The sequence below is a fragment of the Caloenas nicobarica genome, chromosome 17 (assembly GCF_036013445.1).
Source record: "Caloenas nicobarica isolate bCalNic1 chromosome 17, bCalNic1.hap1, whole genome shotgun sequence".
NCBI lineage: Eukaryota > Metazoa > Chordata > Aves > Columbiformes > Columbidae > Caloenas > Caloenas nicobarica.
Window position 1 is genome coordinate 13,344,489 of NC_088261.1, and position 23,100 is coordinate 13,367,588.

Consider the following 23,100-nt stretch of genomic DNA (forward strand, 5'->3'; position numbering starts at 1 on the left):
TTTTAACCAGCTAACTAATTAATTTTGAATTTGGCCCCAGAATCTTCATGCTGGTGTTAAACAATAAAGAAGTGGCACTGAACCCACCGATCTCTAGACTATGTTAATTATAATTAATTAGCTCAAGTCTGTTCAGTCCCATCTGTATCATCACAAAGTGACCATGATTTGATATTCCCTCTATCTGTGAATTTCACCTCAAAAAAACAAAAATTAAAAAACAACTTTAAATCTTCATTGTCTGGCCATTTTGGACACCTTCAAGAGAATGTGCCCAAAATTAATTCATATAAATATCTGGATTTATAAAAAATAGATATTTAAATTAGATCTAGCAGGGTTTGGCGCTTTTTTTTTATACAATGAGGGTGGATGAAAATTCTAGGATTTCTTCTGAGAATCTTCTCGATTCCAGAGGAATCTGGGTCATTTAAATATCGTCCATTATTTGTTCATTATTTACTGAGATTTATTTATTTTTTTAGTGAGTATAAGCCTTGGTGATTTCAAGTCTATTTGACTTTTTACAAATTTGTTACCAACTTACAAAAAATGCCAAGGTTTTCCTCTATTTTTCTCATACTTCAGAAGACCAGAAGTTGTTGAAAATTGTGGTATTTTCAACAAAAGTCCTTGAAAGGACAAATGAGACAGTTTCTTTTGTTGTTAAAAAAAAAAAAAAATTCCCCAATTCGTTTTCAGAAAATTTTCCTACCGCCCAGATGCAGCCGAGCTGTTCGCAGTTTTCCTTGGATGCATTTGGGTTGGGATCACAATCAAATTTCTCGTTATTGCTGATTCCCAGTGTCCATCTTAACGAGTATGATTTTCCAAGTTCCAGCTGGAGCCCTTGTATGAGAGTAACCTATAAATATTAAACAATTAAGCATTATTAAATTCTATTTTTTTTTTTCAGATCCTTAAAAGCAAGAAATTTCCCTGAACAAAACTCAGCACCTCTGCAGAGAAACCTTCATTTTTACAAGCTTACATATTTGAAATTCCTGCCTGGAACATCTGAAAAAGATCTGATCCTGCAGATAAGTCCACTTTTCGAAAAAATGAATTTTTATTCTAAAATTTTAACTTCTGTGGGGTTTAGTTTTAAATTTAATTTTTAAAATTTTAACTTAAATGTTTAATTTTTACAATTTAAAAAGTGTTGAAAAGTGTCAATATCATTTATCCTCCTACAATATCGACTAAAATCCTAGAGCTGTTCCTCCCCTTATAAATTAATCTACCTGTGTAAATAAATGCAAATATAAAAGTTGTGTTGCATGCAATGTTTGAGGAGATCCTTTTTAATGTTATTATGTATATTATTAAAACAAATGCCTATATTATTAATATAAAATATGTGTATTATTAATAACATAATTAACATTATTATTAAGGTAAACATCATAATTTTACTTTTTAGTAAAATACATCACCTATACTGTGGCATTTGCCGTAGTACTAAGTAATCTGCATTTCAATATATAAAATACAGGAAAATTGGACTGAAAGGTTTTATTTTTTACCTTATTTACAGGATCATAGGTGAAATTATGTGATGTAATTTGCATGTTGTTGTTCTGCAACACGGTGACGGACACTGGTTCCTGGAGCAATCCCAAAATTTTTATTTCTTCGAACATCAGGTTGTTGGGATCCACGTAGCTGTTGTGTGTGACGTTCATTTCTAGAACGTTCTGAGGAATAATGAAATAATTTTGTTGAATTGCCAAAATTTCTCCCAATTTAAATTGGCGAGCAATGTTATTTTCCTGGGTTATATATATATAAAATTCTTATGTAATTATAGATGTTTCTGTATTAAATGCATAATATACGTATGCATATAATAAGTTCATGTTCTTCATCTCACTCATTATAGACATTCAGCTAGATTTTTTAAAAATATACCAGATCTTCAGTCAAATTTTATAATTTTTGAGATAAAAAAATCCATTCATTTCCTTCCTTATCCCAACTGCCACGGATGCTTTACAATTTCTGTGCTCTATAAACTGTTATAAACTCCAGAAAGTTGTTTTGGGGGTTTTGAGTTTTTTTCAGTTCTGCAGAAAATTTGGAATCTGCAGATATTAAAAATAATTAGAGGAAGAAAAGACAAATTTTATATTTCCTTCTTGGTCAAGTGACAATATTTTGAAATGGCAATTTTTCAGATACTTCGCTTTTAATTAAAAAATCTAGGAAAATAGGGAGAGAAAAAAAAGAGAATATTAGTGATTAAAATTTTAAATTAAAACTAGATCCTTTAAGAAATATTTATACTTACATTGGAAACTTTGAAGTCATAGGAAATGTAGTTTTTTCCGGTAACCGTGCCTAAGATGTGGAATGAGATGGCACGAAAAAAATAAAGCGAGAAGAGCAAAAAAAATTCATTATTATTATTAATAATTAATTCTTAATATAATTATCATTAATATATCGTTAATATTTTTATCATTCCTGTTAACTCCAAAGCTGCCCTACTGTGGGACAAACTGCAACAACTTACAATATGTTTTGAAGAGGAAAAAATGAACATTCTGCCAATACAAATCTTTTGACAAATTGACCTGGGGTGTCAAAATGTCTACATTTGCCTGAAATTTTGATTTTTTTCATTGTCTTTTTCCAGTTCAGAGGTTGAGCTCTGATGTTATTAATATGTGCTACTGGGGTGCCAAAAAACACCTAACCTGCCCATTTTTGCCCGGACGTTATGTATTTTTTTTATTTTAATTATTCCTACCCTTAGAAACCTATTTTTTTATTACTTTTGACAGCCTTTTCTTGATGTCTGTCATAACCCACTTTTTTTTTTCTCCCAAATTATTAATAATTTTCTCTTGCGTGAAGGAACAAACTCCAATTAAATCCAATCGAGTTATACATACTATAAACTTATTAAATGAATAAAATTATATATAAATTTCATTGGATTCTACAATATAGAGAATTTATTTTCTTTATGATAATTCCAATAAAAATAAAAATTAAATGAAAAATGAAAAAAACACATTAAAATAAAAAATAAAATAACCCCGCAAATTAAAAATAATAAAAAAAGAATTAATATAAAATAAAAATAAAACCAGAAATGTAGTGAAGGACCACAAACTCCGATGAAATTCAATTGAGTTATACATATTATAAACTTATTATATGAATTAAATTATGGATAAATTTAATTGGATTTTGTAATATAGAGAATTTATTTTATTTAATATAATAATTAAATTACTGAAATTGAATAAATTATCTATATTATAAAATCAAATTAAATTTTAAACAATTAAAATTATGAATATAATAATGCCGAATATAATATAGAGATATAGTAATAACATAGTAATAATGCAACAATAGTTATAAAAAATAAATATAAAAATAAAAGAATAAAACCTTTAATACAAGCTTGAGTATTTAATAAAATATCTTCTAAAAATAATTTTGGAATAAAGGTTTAAACTGTTTTCTGTCTTTTCTAGAAAATGTATCTTGAAGGATAAAACTTCAAAAGGCACCTGAAGGATTTAAATATCTAAAGTGATTTAAATCTCATGAAAAATGGATGCAAAACCAAATCCTCAAAAATTCAATGTTGTTCATTTTCCAAAAATTCCTTTGCCTCAAAATTAAAATAGTATTTTGCTTGGCGTCATTGCTCCAGAATCACCTGGACTCTGAAGTTGTCCATTGGCACAATTAAAAAAAAAAAAGAATTTATCCTAAAATAAAAGTTTTTTTACTTCATTTGAATTAAGTTCTGAATTTAGTGTCACACTAAAGTTTTTTTCTTAATGGTTGGCTAAATCTTTGCATAAATTAGACTGTTGTGAAATCTGAAGAAGAAAAAATTCCAAAAAACTAAGAAGATTGCATTTTTCTACATGTAGTAATAATAGCTTGTTGCAACTTTATTAAAGAAAAATTTAATTTAAATTTTAGGTAATTTAATTTTAAATGAAATTTAAGATTTAATTTTATTATTAAAATTTAATTTTATATCACAATTTAATTTAATTTCAATTATAGTTATTTTACTTAAATTAATTACATCTACTTTAATTTAAAATGTAATTAATTTAAAATATAATTAATTTAAAATATAATTAAATTTAAAAATTAAAATTAATTTATTTAAAAATATTTTTAAATGAAACAAATTACTTTTAAAGCTTAAACATAATTTAAATTTGTTAAATTATGCTCCTCCCATGAAATCAAATCCACGATTCAAACCTGCAAGTATTAGTATTCGGATTTTCGTAATTCCTTCATCATGACAGTCAACTCACCTGTCGATTCTCCATCATCCCAGAATAATTCCCCAATGGCTTCATTAGTGTCATCCAGCGCGATGATGAGTCCCAGGGGATTCTTACGGCTGTAAGGAAAAAAAAGCAATTGAATATAATAAATTATAATTAATTTAAATTAAAGTATATAATAAATAGCTAGATAGTCTGTAATTTTCTTATCAAGACTTGAATGTTCAGCAGGGTTTTGAAACTTTGTGAATTATAAAATTATTTTAAAAATTTTAAAATCCCCCCTCTGGTTCATCACTGACCATATTTTGTCTCCAGCTGCAGCAGCAAGAAGTGACTGGGAGTTATTGCCAAATTTCAAATAGCAAATGCGGAAGATTACTAAATAATGATATACCAAAACCCACAGATATTGTCACTGTTAAGAACGTAATGTTGTGATGTAGGATAATATTAATAGTAATGCTAATAAAACACTGATAATGCCGATAATACTGCTAGTGGTAATATTAATGTTGATATTTATGATAATTCTAATTTAAAAAAATAAATAAAAAATAAAAAACACATTAAAATGAAAAATAAAAATTAAATTAAATTAAAAATAAAATTAAAAATTAAAATTAAAAAATAAAAAATAAAATATAAATTAAATATAAATTTAAAAAATAAAAAAATTAAAATTAAATATAAATTAAAAATAAAAATGAAATCAAGAATAAATACAAAACCAAAACCCAAAAACCAAAACCCAAAAACCAAACCCCAAAATTAAAATAAAATTAAAAAATAGAAATAGAAACCAAACAAAAAAACCCAACAAACAATATTCAAAATACTAAGTATAAAAAGAAAAAATAATTAAAAAAATAAATAATATAAAAATCAAACAAAAAAAATTAAAACAAAATCAAAAATAAAACCAAACCCAAACAAAAAACAATAAAAAATAAATACAAAAATTAAAATTAAAAAAATTACAATTAACCTAGCTAATTAAAAATAAAAGCAACAAATAACAAAAAATAAAAACAAAAAATAAAATAAAAAGTCAAAACTTTCAAATAAAAATAAAAACAAACCTGGAAATGATGATAAGGATAGTAATGCCATTTTTTTCCTGCAACCAGGTGGCCATGAGTCCCCTCCTGCTCCTCATTCCCCAGCAGTTCAGGCTGGGTTTACTCAGTTCAGGCCGGGTTTACCCTGTTTAGGCCAGGTTTACCCAGCAGCTCAGGCCGGGTTTACCCATTAGCTCAGGCCGGGTTTACCTGGCTGCCGTCGTGCTGGCCGGGCGCTGGGTGGGGAAGATGTGTCCGCCGCGCAGGTGCAGCCCCAGCCGCTCCGCGGGTAGATACAAGTCCCAGTGCTGCCGCCGCACCCACAGCCATCCACCCTAATTAACAGGGGAAATAATTAATTATTCCTGCACAGGTGTCGCTTCTTTCTTCATTTGCCGTTTTGCAACATCTGTATCACTGGCAGCCGTGAATGTCCAACCAGCAGAGACCACAACACTGCAAAATTCTATCTATAGATAAGTCTACTTATAGAATTTCATTTTACTAATTCATCTTATTCTAGCAGATTATTTAATTAATGAGCAACCCCGCAACAGCCTCTAATGAACCACAGCCCTTTCCCACTCACTGAAACCACTACCAGGGGGTGGGAAATGGATTTTCAACAGCAACCTTCTGTGTGTTAGTAAGAGTATGAATATGTACTATATATTGTTTAATATCATAATTAGATATTCGTTACACATTCAATATAATATATTATATATTAATTATATCTTTAATATATTAAACATATTATAACATATATAATATTGCATATATTATATTCATTATATAGTCAATAGATTTTAAAAATATATGTCATATATTTTAAATAATTGATATATAATCTAGATATCTAATATCTATTTAATATTTATTTTTCTAAATGTATGTAATATACAGTGCACATATTATATGTAAAACTATGTACAAATATCGTGTAATGATATAGTAACAATACAGTAATAATACAATATGGTAAAAATACATATATGTATTGGATGTTATATATATAATTTATTTCTAGAAAGGAGATCAGCAACGTTTTGTGCATTATTAATGATATAATTAATCTATTAATATCTTAATGTATTTCTTAATATATTTCAATATGTTTAATTTATTTAATATATTTAATATAGTCTATCTTTATTGGTATAGTTCATATGTATAGATATTAGATATATCTTAAATACATATTTAATATCTATAAAATGTATATTTATTAAAAGACATAATCTATACTATTTTGCGCATATTATATATTCTATGTAATAATCTATGCAATTTATTTCCAGAAAGGAGATCAGCAACATTTTGTGCATTATTAATAGTATGAACATACTCTTATGTTCATATAGATTTTGAAATATTGAATATATTTAATGCTATTTACTTAATGAATATATTTTTATATCTTTTAATATTGTAATTAATATGTTGGTAAATTAATAATTTTAATGTTTCATTCAACCCGTTGCTCCTCAGTCCCCAACTCAATCCCCAGCCCCGTCACCCTTGGTACCCCCTAATTAATCCCAATTACTCACCGAATGGTAATCGTACCAGACTGCATCAGGGATGTACGCCTGGATCACCTCCACCCCCTGGCAGTGCAAAACAAAATTTATTTCAATTTCAAGCCTTAATTTCAGCAATGTCACCCTTTGAACCCTTTCTTCTTCTTCTTCTTCTTCTTATTCTTATTCTTATTATTATTATTATTATTACTGTTGTTGATGTTATTCATACTACTAATATTATTAACTATATTGTGATATAATACATTAATCATATCCCTTATTAATATTATTACTATAACTATTAATATTATTATTTCTATTATTGTTGATTTTATTATTACTCTTTAGGAACATTGTCGAATCTTAATTTTCTTTATTCGATGTTAGCTTTTTCAGATATGAAAAAAACACAACACATTTTGTTTTGCAAAACAAAAATTCCTGTGGATTTTGGACAAGATTTTGCAATGGGAAAAGCATCAATTTGTTATTTATTTTTTCTCTTGTTGAATCACAGGGAAAAAGTGAAATCAGGTGAGAAATGAAATGCAGAATTTTGCAAAGGGAGAGGAAGATTTGCTTAAGGACAGGAAAGCAGAACTAATCGGATATAAAATTTAATGGTACAAAATGGCAAAATTTTCTAATTCAACAGTGATAAAATTATATTGTGGGCTCTCTCACAGTGAGTAGAAAATAAAGGAAAAAAACACTTATGAGGAGTCCAAAGACAAGCATCTGATTAATATGCTTAACTATATAAAAAGGTAAACATATAAAAATAAAATATAAAAATACACACATATAACGTTAAAATTTAAATAAAAATATTAATATATGAAAATAAAACAAAAATTTAAATTATGAATATATAAATATCTAAATTTAAAATTAAAACTTATATTAAAAATATTTCTAAATATCTAAACTTAAACTTCACATTTAAATTAAATATATATATAAATCATAAAAATATATAACATATAAATTTAAAGAGAAAATGGAGTTTAAGGAGAAAATTAAATTTAGAAAAAAATGAATTTAAAGAGATAATGAACTTAGAGAAAATGGTATTTAATATGCATGAAAGAAGGATATAATCAAAGTTTATATTAAGACACGTGTTTCCACTGGAGATGTATTAAAGCTCATAAATAAAATAGAAATACAAATACATTTAAAAACTCATGAAAATAAAAAGCTCTTTGGGAATTCTCTTTCCCATTGTCACTAAGATAATTCAGGCTAAAATTCGACCAGGGCAATTTGTCCAGTTCATCAGGGAAAACGTATTAACATTTTTAAAGTAAAATTTTATTTTATTTCCCAGTTTAAAAAATAGAGCAGGAGTGTGAGTTCAGGGAAATACATCTGCCAAAAATAGGAGAATTCAGACTTTTAAACCAATTAAAAATATCACCCCTGGTCTGAATAAGAGAGAAAATCCACGGGTAGTTTCAAACAGAGGGAATTTTTTTTTTTTTTTGCTTTTTTTTTTTACCAGCACTTCCCTGAGGTGCTGGTGACTCGAGGTGAATTAATTAATTACAAATAATTAATTGAGAATTACTGGCTCAAGCACAGGGGTGATGAGGAGCCCAGGACCCCAGAGGAATTGTTTATCCACATTCCATGTCACTTCATCGGAATAAAACCTGTTAAAAAAATAGGAAAACAGAGGCATTAATTGCACTTATAGAATAACAGATTAATTAATATTGTCAGAGGCAATCCTAATGTTTCAAGGTCACGGTTTTCTAAAATCACTATTGAAAAGTGTCATATGGTGATGCCACAAGACTATTAAAAATTAAAAGACATTATAATGTTTAAAATACTTTAAAAACTTAAAATAAATAAAATAAAAATTTAAAATTTCAATTAAAATTTAAAAACTTATTAAAATTTTGTAATATATATCCAAATGGAGAAGAATTTAATCAACTGCCAATGGCATTTTGTAACTGCAAAATGATTTGAAATGAACATTTTTAATGCTATTTTTATTTTTTTAATCAATTTAATTAAGTTGAATTAACTTTTTAAATGCTAGATTTAGGTTGTGGTTGGACTCGATAAGACCCCAAGAATATCTTAAACCAAAATGATTCGATAATTCTATGAATATAGACATCTGCACAGATGCCAACGGGGAAATTGTAAATTTGTAAATTCCAGGGAAATTCTGGGAGTTGTGGGAAATTTGTGGTTCGCACTCGTGGAGCAGTGGCCGTGCCACTGTGTCGCCGCGGGTGTGGGCGCGGTAGAAGAGCGTGTACAGGTACGGCAGCAGCGTGTAGCGGATGCTCAGGTAGAGCTTGGGGAGTTCACCAGAATGGAATTGGCACCAAAAATGGCAGGATCCTGTGGCTGGAAAGAGACAAACACAAATAAAATAAAAATAAAAAGAAGAAATAAGAATAAGGAATTAAAAAATAAACAAAACCATAAAATATAAATAAAATAAAGATCAAAACAAAGTAAAAATAAAGTAAAAATAATAAAGTAAAAATAAAGTAAAAATAACAATAAAAATAAAAAAATAATGAGAAATTTAAAAATAAACAAAAACATAAATAAAAATAAAATCTAAATATAAATAAAGTAAAAAATATATACAATGAAAAACTAAACCCAAGTAAAAATAAAGAATAAAAATAAAGCAAAAGTAATTTTAAAATAAAAAATAAAAGTAAAAATAAAAATAGAAGTAAAAATAAAAATAAACGTAAAAATAAATGATCATTGCTCTTGCGCATTCAGGATACAACAGCAGCGGATGGCTCTCACAGCAGGAAGCACTTGCTGCTCGTTGGAGCCACCATCAGGTCCAAATCTGGTGTCACATGAGGATTTCAGAATTTCAGAAAATGAAATTACGCTGAACGCGTTTCCTGGTACCATAAATTAACCCGACAAAGCTGAACCTTCTTGAGCAAGGATTTCCCAAAGCATAATTTTGAACCAGCATAAGCATCAGTGAGAGAAATTTAACTATCAGAATTTAATTTAATTTTCAGAATAGAAAGTTGTACCAGAATAGAAAGAATAGAAAGTTGTGGGATTTACCACTTACGATACATTTCTCAGTGTTGTGGTTCCTGGAAAAGGGGTAAAATGCTCCCACTTGCATCCACCATCTGCAAAGTTCTTCTGACACATCTTCAAAGAAACCGCAAATATCTGCTCCCACCTGACAATAAAAAGAAAAAAAATGTTGTCTGGCATATTGCACCTCAAATCTCTACCAAAAAAAAAAAATTTTTTTCAATTCATCCCTACTTGCTGACCAGGGTAACACAGTCATTCAAAACATCTTTGCAAAATTTCATTTCTACCAAATTTTATTTCTGCAAAATTTTGTTTCTGCAAAATTCATTTCTACCAAATCTTATGTCTACAATATTTCATTTCTACCCTTCTTCCAAACCAATCGTCTGTACCTAAATTTTCCCATTGTATTTTTCTCTAGTTGAAGCACAGAATTTCTGAAGTTTCTAAGATTTTTGGGTTTTTTTTTTCAAGAGAACTAGTCAGGTAAATACAGATTTTTCTGTATTTTTTTCCACCTCCAAGGTCTGAAATTAATTTTATAGCCACACTATCTCCACACTGGGAGTTGGAATAATTTGTACTTAAGAATTGAAATTGAAATTAAAATTAAACTAAATATTAATTCAGAAAGTAGTTCAAAAGTCACATAAATTCAAACTCTGAAAAGTAAAATGGGTATTTAATGAGCCTCGCTTCAGTTATTAATAAATTACAAAGAGCAGAGGTACCAGTGGCTGGAAATGAAGAAAATATTTGATAATGAAAACTAAACTAGATAAATAATGAATAACAACAATGATAATAAAATAAATACTAAGAATGAAATAAATAATAAAATCAACAATTAGGTAAATAATTAAATAAGTAATGAAGATGGAGTAAGATCAATTAAAAAAATCAATACTGTGGTAAATAATGAAATATTAAAAGAAAAATAAATTACTTTATATGATTGATTGTATTTTAATTTATATATTTTATATAAATATATTCTATATATATTTTATATATATTCTTTTAATTTACTTATATGTTTATGTATTTTAATGTTTTATATAATTATTTATCTGTATGATTTGATTTATTTTATTCTATATTCTATTTTAATTTCCATTAGTTAATGTAATTTATTAATAAATTTATTTATAATACATAATTATCTGTGCATTTTTCTTTAATTGTATTTTTATATCCTATTTTAATTTCTATTAATTCATGGTTTATTCATACAATTATTTAAATGTTTAATTTTTAAAATTTTTGAATTACTTATAGATTTTAAATTTTTTAAAAAAATTATTTCTTAGAATTTTATATTTGCAGTTCCCGCACATAGGGGATGCCGAAGAGGCCGAACTCCAGCATGCCGGGAATGGCCCAGTGCAGGTGCTCCCAGGTGGCTGCGTTATCCCCCAGCCAGTGCCCGGCAAATTTCCCCGACCCTGCAAACGTCGACCGTGAGAGCAGGAAGCTGCGCTTGCCTGGAAAGAGACGTTCAATGGCACTGGAAGAGAAGGAGGTTGGGATTAGGGAAATTAATCAAAATAATAAGATAAAGGAAAAATATAAAAATTAAAATGAATAAAATGAAATAAAATTTAAAACATTAATATGAAAATAAGGATAACGATAAAAACAAATACAAAACCAAAAGAAAATAAAGTGAAAATAAAAAAGTGAAAATAAAAAAGTGAAAATAAAAAAGTGAAAATAAAAAAGTGAAAATAAAAAAGTGAAAATAAAAAAGTGAAAATAAAAAAGTGAAAATAAAAATAAGTACAAAAGCAAAAAATAAAAAAATTAACACCCTTCGAAAATAAAAATAAAAAATAGTTGTGGAGATGAGTGGATTTGTATCAGGCAATTTCCTATTTCTTTTTATTTCTTCATTTACATTGTTAAATAATCTAAGGACACAAATTCCCTTAAGTTTAACCAGGTGGTTTTTAACTACATTAGTAATATTAAAATTTCTTTATTATTAAATATTTTTTATTAAATATAGTCTTTCTGTAAATTTTTGTCTGCCAACTTTCACCATATTTGAACTCCAAATAATTTAAGGTCAGGTTTCCTTTTGTCTTCCTCTCCCCAGCATGTCATCACTGATATCCAACACTAGGACTTGGAATTTTGATTCACAATTTAATTATAATTTTTAAAGAAAGCAGTGAGACTTCAGATTTTGAATCATAATTCAATTCCAATTTAAAAAACACTACAATTTAAAATTTTGATTCAGAATTCTATTCCAATTTTTAAAAATTTCCAATTTTGAATGCCCAGGTTCAAGCCATGGCAGGGAAATGTTTCTTGATCCCCAGATTCCACAGGGGATGAAATTGCTCCTTTTCTCAAAATAAAATTGCTCATTTTCTTGAAATACCATTGCTTATTTTCTCTAAATATTGAAAATTTCCCTTTTTCACCCAAATTTTCAGGCGGATTCCTCACCGTTGTGTCGAGATGGTCATGGAGTAGCCAAACAGACTGTGAACGTCATATTGTCGCCCCCAGTGCTGCACAGCGTCCATGCAGAGTGTCTGGGCGTACAGGAGTCTGTCAACAATATCTGCAGTGCATTGAAATTGATAAAATTCCCTCATTTTTTAAAAAAATAAATCAATTTAATTACAGGAAAAATCAGTATTTCTGTTCTTGGTGGTTTTTTTTTTTTTCCCTTCATGCACATTAATGACATTTTGTCCCTTTTCTCAGTTTTTAACCCCAAGAACAAAGCGACAATTTCTCCCTGGTGTCGTACAATGTTACTGCAGGTTTCCAATTTTATGAATTTAATTTTTTTTTTCCAATTTAATAAACTTAAATCCACCTTCCAGATCGATTTTGCCTGCAAAGAATGATTTATCCAAAACAACAACATGCCAAATTTTTTAATAATTTGATCTGACCATGTACTGGCAAATTTCAATTTCTTGAGAAAGAATTCAAACTTTTTAGCTGATTGGACAATAATTCACAAATATTTTGATTTATATTATTTTTCACTCCACAGCTAAAGACGAGGGACTTACGGGGCGTGAAAGGAGGATAATTCAGGTCATTCTGCTCACAGCCCCTAGTTGAGCCTGGAATAAAGCTGGCTACTTCATTCATATCCTGAAAAAATTGCAAATTGCAAATTTAAAATATCACGTTTATGCATAACAATAATTTCTGGGTTTTCAGCCAAATATACAGGTACAAACCCAGCAGCAACTTGAAGGACGTCATCCAGCAAGGAAGAAATGAATTTACAAAGTAATTTTAAATATTTAAAATAATAAAAATAAAAATTACAATAAAATTTATAACAAAATAGATTAAAATGAAAATAAAAAGAAAAATAAGCATAAAAATTAAAATTACTACTAATTAAAAATCTTTCTGAATGTCAAAAAGCTGATTTTAAGTGGTGATGGTCACTCCACTCAAACTGGAGAAATTAAGCAAAATAATTCTTCCCAAATCCCGCGTTAAGAACAAATGTTATTTGTTCTGGCCTGGAAATTATTAGAAACAATATATTATAATCATATATTATAATTAATATACATAATATACATTATACTATAATTATTTTCTGGAGGGAAAGAATTTCTCCCAAAAGGTGTCATTTATTAAAACTAAAAGCTAAACCAGTAATTACCATCCTGGACTCAGTTCTTGGATAAATTGAATCACATTCAATTATTTTAAATTACTGAAAGAAGCATCAGATTAAATTTCTAACAAAATCCATCTGACGCCAGAAAAACAAGTATTTTACCCAAACACATTGAACAGAAAATACACAAATTCCACATGGATTTCAGGTTATTTGCAGGAAATGTTCCTTTGAATCAATCCAGACCAATCTGCCTTCTTTTTGCAAAATGTGAAAGTTTGGGGGAATTACTCACAATCCAGATCCCGTCGTAGGGCACCTGGTTGTAAAATATTTGACATTCCTCCACCCACCAGTTGGTGCACTCGGGGTTGGTGAAGTCGGGGAAGACGGTTCTTCCTGGCCACACCTGCCAATAAAAATGCAGAAATAATTGATTTTTTTAAATGAATTTGCAGAAAGATTGAAACTCTCAGGTTTCCTTCAAAATCCTGGGCATTGTTCTATTGGAGAAACATTTGGGAATAAAATTAATAATTTTGTAGGACAGCTTTGATACCATGATTGGAAGAAGGTTTTTGAGCTGTAAATCACAAACATTACCCTTATTAATTAATATGAATTATCATTATTAATATAATATATATTTTAATATATTAATTGCAATTCTAATTAATATGAGTTATCGTTATTAATTATATTATTCTTAGTTTTACACACAGAAACAAGGCAGAAAGCAGCTTCAGTAACTGATGAGTTCTGAACTCATCAAATCAAATATTACTTTGAAGTAATGAAAATTTTCCAAATTTGTCATCTTTTTCTAAAGAGTAAAGTGGGAAATAGAAAATAAAAAGATATCTTCCAAACCTTCACAATCTCTTTCCTTTTGAAAAAACCAAAATATTAAGAAAATTTGAGAATGTTGCAAAGTTTTGAAAATAGCAAAAAAATTGCTCAAATTGACTGGATTTTTTTTACCTCTCCAATTAACGGTGTGACTCCATCTGACTCATTAACCCAAATTTTCCGGTTTTGGCCCCTCTCATAGGCCAGGTAGGGGGAACCATCAGCCAGAGCCTCAGTACTGATGGCAGGATCCTAAAAAAGGGAAAAATCAGCCCAAAAGAAGAGTTTTCTCTTGGTTATTGGTTCTCTAGAGCAAGTCTGTAGAGCCCAGTGGCTACACAGAATGATGTCTACTGTCACAACATTAATAACAAAGGAGAAGGAGAAGAAGGAGGAGGGGAAGGAGGAGGAGAAGGAGGAGAAAAAAATAAAAAGAAAAAAGAAAAAATCAAAATAAAAATTAAAATTGAAAATGAAAATGAGCATGAAAATGAACATGAAAATAATAAATAATGTACACTAATTATGCAGAGCACAGCAACAATGCAGAAAGATGTGTCATGTTAAAACATATATAGCGTTATGTTAATAGTAGTAATAAAAATATATATAAATAAAAAGCTAGAAAAAATTTTAGATAATAATAAATCAATAAACAATAATAAAAATGAATACAATTAATAATATGTTATTATCTATAATTATTAAAATAATATTAAAGTAAATTATTGTAATATATAATATATACAATGATTATGTTACGTTATGTTACATAGGATAGGATGTGATATGATATTAATAATTTTTTATATGTAACTGTTGTCTACACCAATTTTTTGTTTGCTACACTGTTTCTGTAGGACCCAGCACCCACATGGAAAGATGTCTCAAGTCACAACATACATATTAAAATATAGATATATATGAAATATATATATTGATAATACTGCTATTTAAAATGAAATAATATGATTTAAAATGGAAAAATATTTTTTTTTAATTCTTACCAGGATGAGGATATATTTTTGCCCATAATTATGCAGAAAGCTTTGAAAACTGGGGAGATCTTTATAATTCACTTGGTCATAAGTAAAATCTTTTCTGGCCTCCATGTAGTCGATGTCCGTGTACTGGACGTCCTGCGAGAAGACAGTTTGAAATTTTGGTTAAAAATTGGTGAAAATTTGGGTTAAAAATTCCCAGAAGCAGAAGGATGTGGACACCTACAGGATTTTTTTCGACTGCTATCGGTTCCTAAATTGGGGAAAAGAAAACAGCAAGAAATATCCATGTACTGGACTTCCTGGGCGGAGATGGTTCAAAATTGTGGTTACAAATTTTGTTTAAAATTCTGATTAAGAATTGGTGAAAAATTGGGATAAAAATTCCCAGAAAAGCAGCTGGATGTGGGCACCTACATAATTTTTTTTAACTGCTATCCATTCCTGAATTGGGGAAAATTTAGCTAGAAATATCTGTGTACTGGATGTCCTGTGAGGAGATGGTTCAAAATTTTTGTGAAAATTGTGGTGAAAAACTGGTGAAAATTTAGGTTAAAAATTGAGAGAAAAAATAGTGAGAAATGAGGAAACGTGGAAAGAAACATATTGAGCTGGAAAACTGAACTGAAAATTTACTCCCACAAAAAAAGTAATGAATGACGTTTAAAATTTGTACAGAAAACTGAAAAAAGAGGAAAAAAATCTGATTTTTACTCACATAAGGGAGGCCGATGGCTCGATTCCGCTCCACGACGGCCTTCACCTCCTCAAGCGACTCATAGCCATAGCGGCTCAGCTGGAAACCCAGCGCCCAATAGGACGGGAGTGCCGGCAGCCCGATAAACTGGGAATTCAACCCCAAAATAGTGAGTGGCGGCGGTTTGATAACACAAAATTCTCTGATTCTCTCTCAAATTATTCTATAATTCTATAACGATCCTATAATTCTATAATTCTAAATTCTAAAATGATTCTATAATTCTGTAATTCTAAGTTCTAAAATTATTCTATATTTCTAAATTCTACAATGATTCTCTAACGTACCGTCACTTACTCCTGCACCACCTGCTCGGGGGTGTCACCCAAAAAGACGTAAAAATCGAGAATTCCCCCGATTGTGCGGTAGGTGACAGCCGGTGTTGGCTGCAGGGCAAACTCTGCGAGCAAAAAAATGCAACGAGATCAATTTGGGATGTTACCTAAATCTCAAACAAATGTGGTGCTGAGATGAAAGACTGAAAAATTATAGAAAATATCAAACAAAAGTATTGAAGGAAACCCAAACCCGTTACAGGAACTTTAAACACAGGTGGAAATTTTCAAGGTTTGGTTTGGTTTTTTTTTCCTTAAACATGATCATTTAAATAACATATTTACATTTCTTTTGTAATATTTATCGAGCAAACATCCTTACGCATGGTGCTGCAGATCATTTTTTTTTTTTCCATATTTATGGAGAAAATATCCTTACCCATGGCATTGCTGTTCATCAAGAAAACGCCAAGCGAGGCACCGGTGGTGTCTTCCAAACACAAGAAGAAAGTCTGAACGCCATATAAATTATCCATGTTCTAAAGGTAAACAGAAACATGATTTTTTTTTTTTCAGTCAAACTTCATGCACACTGTGGTATCTCAAAAATATCCCACATGTGAAGTTAAATGTGTCAAAAGGAAATAAAAATAAAATTGCCAACATGAATTTAATTATTTTTATTTTTCTGTTTTTTGGGAATATCTTTGAGTTGCTTAAAATCAAAAGCCTGAATTTGAGGAAAACAAATTATTTCAAAGTTAAAATTTATAAATTTCATCTTGAGTAAGGATGGAAAGAAAACAAAGGAGAACTTTTCTACAAGTTTTCTCGAGGCAAATTCTAATTTTCTGTTCAAAATACAAAATAGACATTGCAGCCTATAGATGATGCCTCAAAATTTTGAAAGATAATTCTAAAATATTAATTAACGGAGCTGCTGACATTAATTAACATCAAGCTGCTCCCTGAATCGCTTTCGTGTCACTCCAAATTCAGTGTATCCTCCTAAAAAATGTTGCGAATCTGAGTCAGAAAAAGGAATAAGCAAAGAAAAATAATATAAAAGCTGATTTGAAATCAAAAATTGAATGAAATCTCAAATGCAAAATCAAATACTGATTTTAAACCATGAATCCAATACTGATTTTAAATCACAAAGGTTTGCACATTGACACAGTGATAGAGCGATATTTTGCCAAAACCACACAGATTTGGGGTAAAACGCCTCATTGCAGATGGAAGAATACGCATTTACATTTTTTGAAAAGTGTGTACCCTAGAAATCACCTGGGGAAAAAAGTAGAAAATGGAGAAAAAAGTAATTGCTGGCAGACCTGCTGCTAAGGGCATGTTTGCATTATTTCTTAAGATATGAGACAACAAAAGGAAAAATTCTAAATCTACTGAATTTTGCACATGGCAGTGCACGGACAGGAAAAAACCCAACAAATTCAATCCAAATATTTCCAAAAATCTATTTCAACAGGATTTTTTTTTGCTGTATCTCACATTTTTGTGACATTTGATGAGCGTTTAAGGGAGAGAACTTGGTGGATATTGATGTGCCAACTATGGCTGAATTCAAAAATTTACCCCAAAAGGAGAAAAATCTAAAAAAGTTAAGATCTTACAGCTGAAGGGGCGGTGTCTCGGCTAAACATGGGCCATGTTTTCCAGTTGACATCATGTCGGAATTGCTTGTGCACGTGCTCGCCCACCCCATAGAGGTTGTCGCTGGGGAGTTTGATGGAAATTTGTAAAAATTGTTCAGAGTAGATAAGTGGCCCAATGGTAGTGTCAAACCTGGAAAAAAAAAGTTAAAATATTGTGTAAATTCTTTTATTTTATCCATTCATATTCATAAACTTCTCCCCAGAACCCCAAATTTTTATTTAAGAATTTTCATCTTGTGCCACTACTAATTTTTGTAGTCTGCATCTCATAATTTGGCCAAAATCATGTAAAAATACAGGATGTTTTTAATAATAATGTATTAATTATGAATTATTTTCATTTAAACCATAAAACGCAACATTCTTTTTTTTTTCCAAAATAAATTAAAATCTAAGGAAAATTTAAGCAATCTCCAAACAGCCCAATATTTTTTCTTCAAAATTAAAAGAATTTAAGGAAAACTGAAGCAATCCTCCATAGTACTGTTTCAAATAGGTCCCAAATTATTTTGCCAAATTCAATGAAAACCCGTGGAAAATTTGAGAAATGTTTTAGAGTGCTGTTTCTAATAGATCCCACTAAATTAAAAAATTCATGTGCCAAATTAGTCCTGAGCACTCACTGCTTCTTTCACATGCTTGCTAATGAGGCTATTAAGAAAGCAAATAACGAGAAAAACAAAATAAATCCTAATTACTAAAATTTGAAGAATTCATAGCAGTCAGCTAAGTAATCACTTTAAAAATGTATTTAATAAATATATCCTCTCAACGCTTCCACCTTTTGGTGGGTTTTCACGCTGTCAGTCCAACTTTGATTTCTTGAGGTTTGCAGTTGTGGTTTTTTTAGAAAACAAAGACATTAAAAATTTCAAGTGGAAAATAAGATGGTAACATCTAAAACCCATGAGAAAGAGCTCCTAAACCCCCAAATTTTATGTAGAAAGAGTCTTTCCATCCTGTTCATCCATCAAAAGAAGATGACAAAACCCAAACCCCATGAGATAGACCACCTAAAATCTCATTTTTTTGTGGTCTTTCAATCATGTTCATCCATCAAAAGAAGATGGTAAAGCCCAAACACAGTGAGACAGAGCTCCTAAAATTCCCAATTTTATGTGGAAAGAGTCTTTCCACCCCAATTTTTTTTGTGGAAAGCCTTTTTCCATCTTGTTTATCCATCAAAAGAAGATGGTGAAACCCAAACCTGATGAGATAGAGCTCCTAAAATTCCCAATTGTTTGTCTTTCCATCATGTCCATCTATCAAAGAGAAGCAGCTCTTTGCAAACCAAAAGGGCACTGGAGGTAACTGAGCTCCAGTGCGAACAACTGGTGTCACGGTTTTCTGGAGAAAACGCCCCAGAATGACTCACACAACTTTCCCGCTGCTGGCCCGTGTCACCCGGAGGCCGAAGGGGTTTTCCTGGACAGCCACGGCGTAGGTCAGGGTGGAGGCGGCTGGAGCCGTGAATGGGCCCACGTGCTCATGGGGAACTTCAAACCGTTGGTTCTTTGGGTCTGTGAGCTGTGCAGGGTTAAAGGACAACAGAGGTTTAGTGAACAAAATTAGAAATTTGGAAATTAGAGAAAGGAAAAAAAATAAAAAGAAGAAATGAAGAAGAAAAAAGTAAAAAGAAAGATGAGAAAGAAAGATGAGAAAGAAAGATGAGAAAGAAAGATGAGAAAGAAAGATGAGAAAGAAAGATGAGAAAGAAAGATGAGAAAGAAAGATGAGAAAGAAAGATGAGAAAGAAAGACGAGAAAGAAAGACGAGAAAGAAAGACGAGAAAGAAAGACGAGAAAGAAAGACACAAAAAACCCCCACAAAAATAAATACAAAATTAAATACAAAAATAATAAGTACAAAAATAATAAGTACAAAAATAATAAGTACAAAAATAATTACAAAAATAAAAAAATAAGTACAAAAATTAAAAAATAGGAGGAAAACGGAAAAAGGAAAAAGGAAAAAAGGAAAATATTTTAAAAGAGTTTTTAAAAGAGAAAAATATAAGGAAAAACAGTAAAGAAGGAAAAAACAGTAAATAAAGAAAAAATGAAGAAATGGGAAGACAAGAAATGAAAAAGAAAGGACAGTTTGAAAAAATGGAAGACAAAATTGGATCTTTTTAAAATGAATTTGCAATTTTTCTCACAGAGAAGAGGAATTATTGGCCTTTATACACCCCTCCAGAACCCCATCCTGCCCCAGTCCCAAATCTGCCCCAACTGGTGCCCAAGTCACCATGAAGCGCAGGCGAGTCCGTGTCTGGAACTGCACGGTCAGCAGAACGGAGCCGATGTCCTGGCCAAAGAGTGATGGCGATGGGAGACGAGTCAGCGTCGCTTCCAGCCCTGGCGGGGGAATAATGAAATTAAAATAAGGTCAAATAAAATATAAAATATAACATATAAAATTATATAACATATAATAAAATTAATTAAACTAAAGCGAAGCAGAGCAGAGCAGTTTTGGTGTGGACTCACCCTGGGGCGTGTCCCATGGCCCCGTGTCCACCCTGTAGCCGTGGGCAGAGGAGAAGAAGCACCAGGGGGCACTGCTGCTGCTGAGGGGGCTCCAGCAGCAGCCACGTCGCGCGCACAGTGCCTGGGGCGAAAAACCCATATTTTGGGACAAAATAATCCCAGAATAACACCCACCCACCCACAAAATATACAATATTTATAATATCTCTATATATTTGCACACACAGATTTGGGGATGAAAACTCATATATTGTACAGAGAAATGGCACAATAACACCCACTCATTCCAAATATATCCAATATTTATAATATTTCCATATTTTGACTCTGGCTCCAAGTGGGTTTTCAGGTGGCAAAGAGCATGGAGAAGTTTTGGGGATTGAAAGTGGAAAATTGTTAATTAATTCTGAAAATAAAATTAAAATTTTGAACATTTGGTCTTTATTAAGACCATGAGTGACACGAATCAGGTGAAGAAATTATTGAAACGGGGGAATTATTGTGGTAACAGGCAAAAACGTGAAAAAAGTCATGTGCTGAAGGCTGGATAAATGCTGGAGATTTTATCTTATTTTATTTCTTTTTATCTTTATTTTATTTTATTGTATTGTATTTTATTTTATTTTATTTATTTTATTTTATTATTTATTACCCTGCCTTTGATAACCTGGGCTTTGATAGTATTTATCACTTTGTATAAATAATCATTAACTCTCTCCGGGCCATAAAAACCATAAAACCCATATAACCCACCCAACAGCTACTGACCCTCTCCACCCCCAAAAGTAATTTAAAATGTAATTTTTAAATGTAATTTAAACATAATTTTAAAATGTAATTTAAATGTCTTTTTAAGTGTTATTTAAATGTAATATTTAAGTATAATTTAATGTATTTTTTCCAGTGCTATTTAAATGTATTTTTTCAATGTAATTTATATGTATTTTTAAATGATTATTTAAATAAATTGCATGAAATGAGCTTACATGGCATTTAAACAAATTGTCATTTTCCCAGAGAGCATTTAACCTGAAATCCACTTAGCAGTAAAACAAGCAGCAGCAAATCACCATTATTATTATTATTATTATTATTATTATTATTATCATCATCATCATCATTATCATTATACATTTATTTATTAGTTAATATTTGATGTGGGTCACTTGGTACAGTTCAAAAATATCAATGATTTTAGCAGCCAAATTGTATTAAATGTTATTTTATAATATTTTGAGAGTGGTTTTTACAGGAAAACCAAAATAATGCAAGATTTTCTAAATTCTGATCTCCATTACCAATGGACATACAATTTTCTTCAGAAAATATTGCAATATTTCTGCCTAAAATTTAAATTTAAATCAACACGTGGATTTTGTCACTGCTCCAACTGCAGAAAATTTCTCCGAGGAAAAAAAATCCAGCTTGGGTTGAAATTGGTTAAATGGGTGACTGTTGGTGGCTGCACCTCACCAAAAATTTTTAATTTTTAAATATTATTTCTATCTATTATAATCATATTTCTATCAAAATAATTTTATTTATATAAAATTTTAGAGAGATATAAAAAAGTAAATTTTAAAATATATATGCATTTATATAGTTTATTATCTATTATATGTAACTATATCTTAATGTATTATTTTTATATGTAATTTTATTTTATCGAAGAGATAATTTGATTTCTTTTTTAATTTGGCACTTACGGGTGCTCTGGGACGCAGGTTCCCTCGTTGCTAAAATCCCGATGAGGACACAGGCCACAGCCACCACCAGGCAGAAGAGGACAATAAATATAATTTCCAATTTGCTGAATTTCCTCTTTTCCATCTCTGCCCAGAAGAAGGAAACAAAAAAATTACAATTTTGGGAAAATCTAGAAATTATTTCAATATTAAATCACATCCCTATTACCAGAAGGGCCAAGTGCAAAAATTACCTTTCCTTTTCTGCATTTAAATATTCACAAAACAAAATTTTCATTCCACTCTAATTATGAAGAATTTTTTTCATTTTCCTGAAGCACCCAAACTAAAAATGAATTGATCTGCACATTTTAGTTCTGTAAGTTTGATTTTTTCCAACCAACAAAAAAATCCTCTTGTATAAATGAGGATATTAATTGTCCCTAATATATCTATCTATCTATCTATCTACAGGGTGAGAAAGTTATTTGTAGAATCTTTATTTTTATTGTTATATCTTTATTTTTCTTTCTTTTTTTTTATTATTACATTTTTTCTTGCCCACAGCACACATCCAAAACCACCACAAAATACAATTTTCCATTCTTTCCTTCCCAAATATTTAAATACTAAAAATAATAGATGTTTGACTTACAAATGTCTCTTCGACCACCAGGTAAATAGCCAGGAAAAATAACAAAAATTTGTAGAAAAACAGTAAAATAACCTGTGTACCTGACGTCCCTTTTGCCCTTTTCTGGCATTTGTGCTCGGCTGTAAATCCACTTTTTATTCCCTCTTGTTATCAGCCAGGCACATCGTTTGCTAACGACATCGGCCAATGGC

General features: G+C 30.1%; 1 pseudogene; it reads right to left on the minus strand.

Moving 5' to 3' along the window:
* LOC135995506 (maltase-glucoamylase-like) overlaps positions 1 to 22,399 on the minus strand; it is a 41,343-nt pseudogene extending 18,944 nt beyond the window's left edge.
* Positions 22,400 to 23,100: the final 701 nt, after the last annotated feature.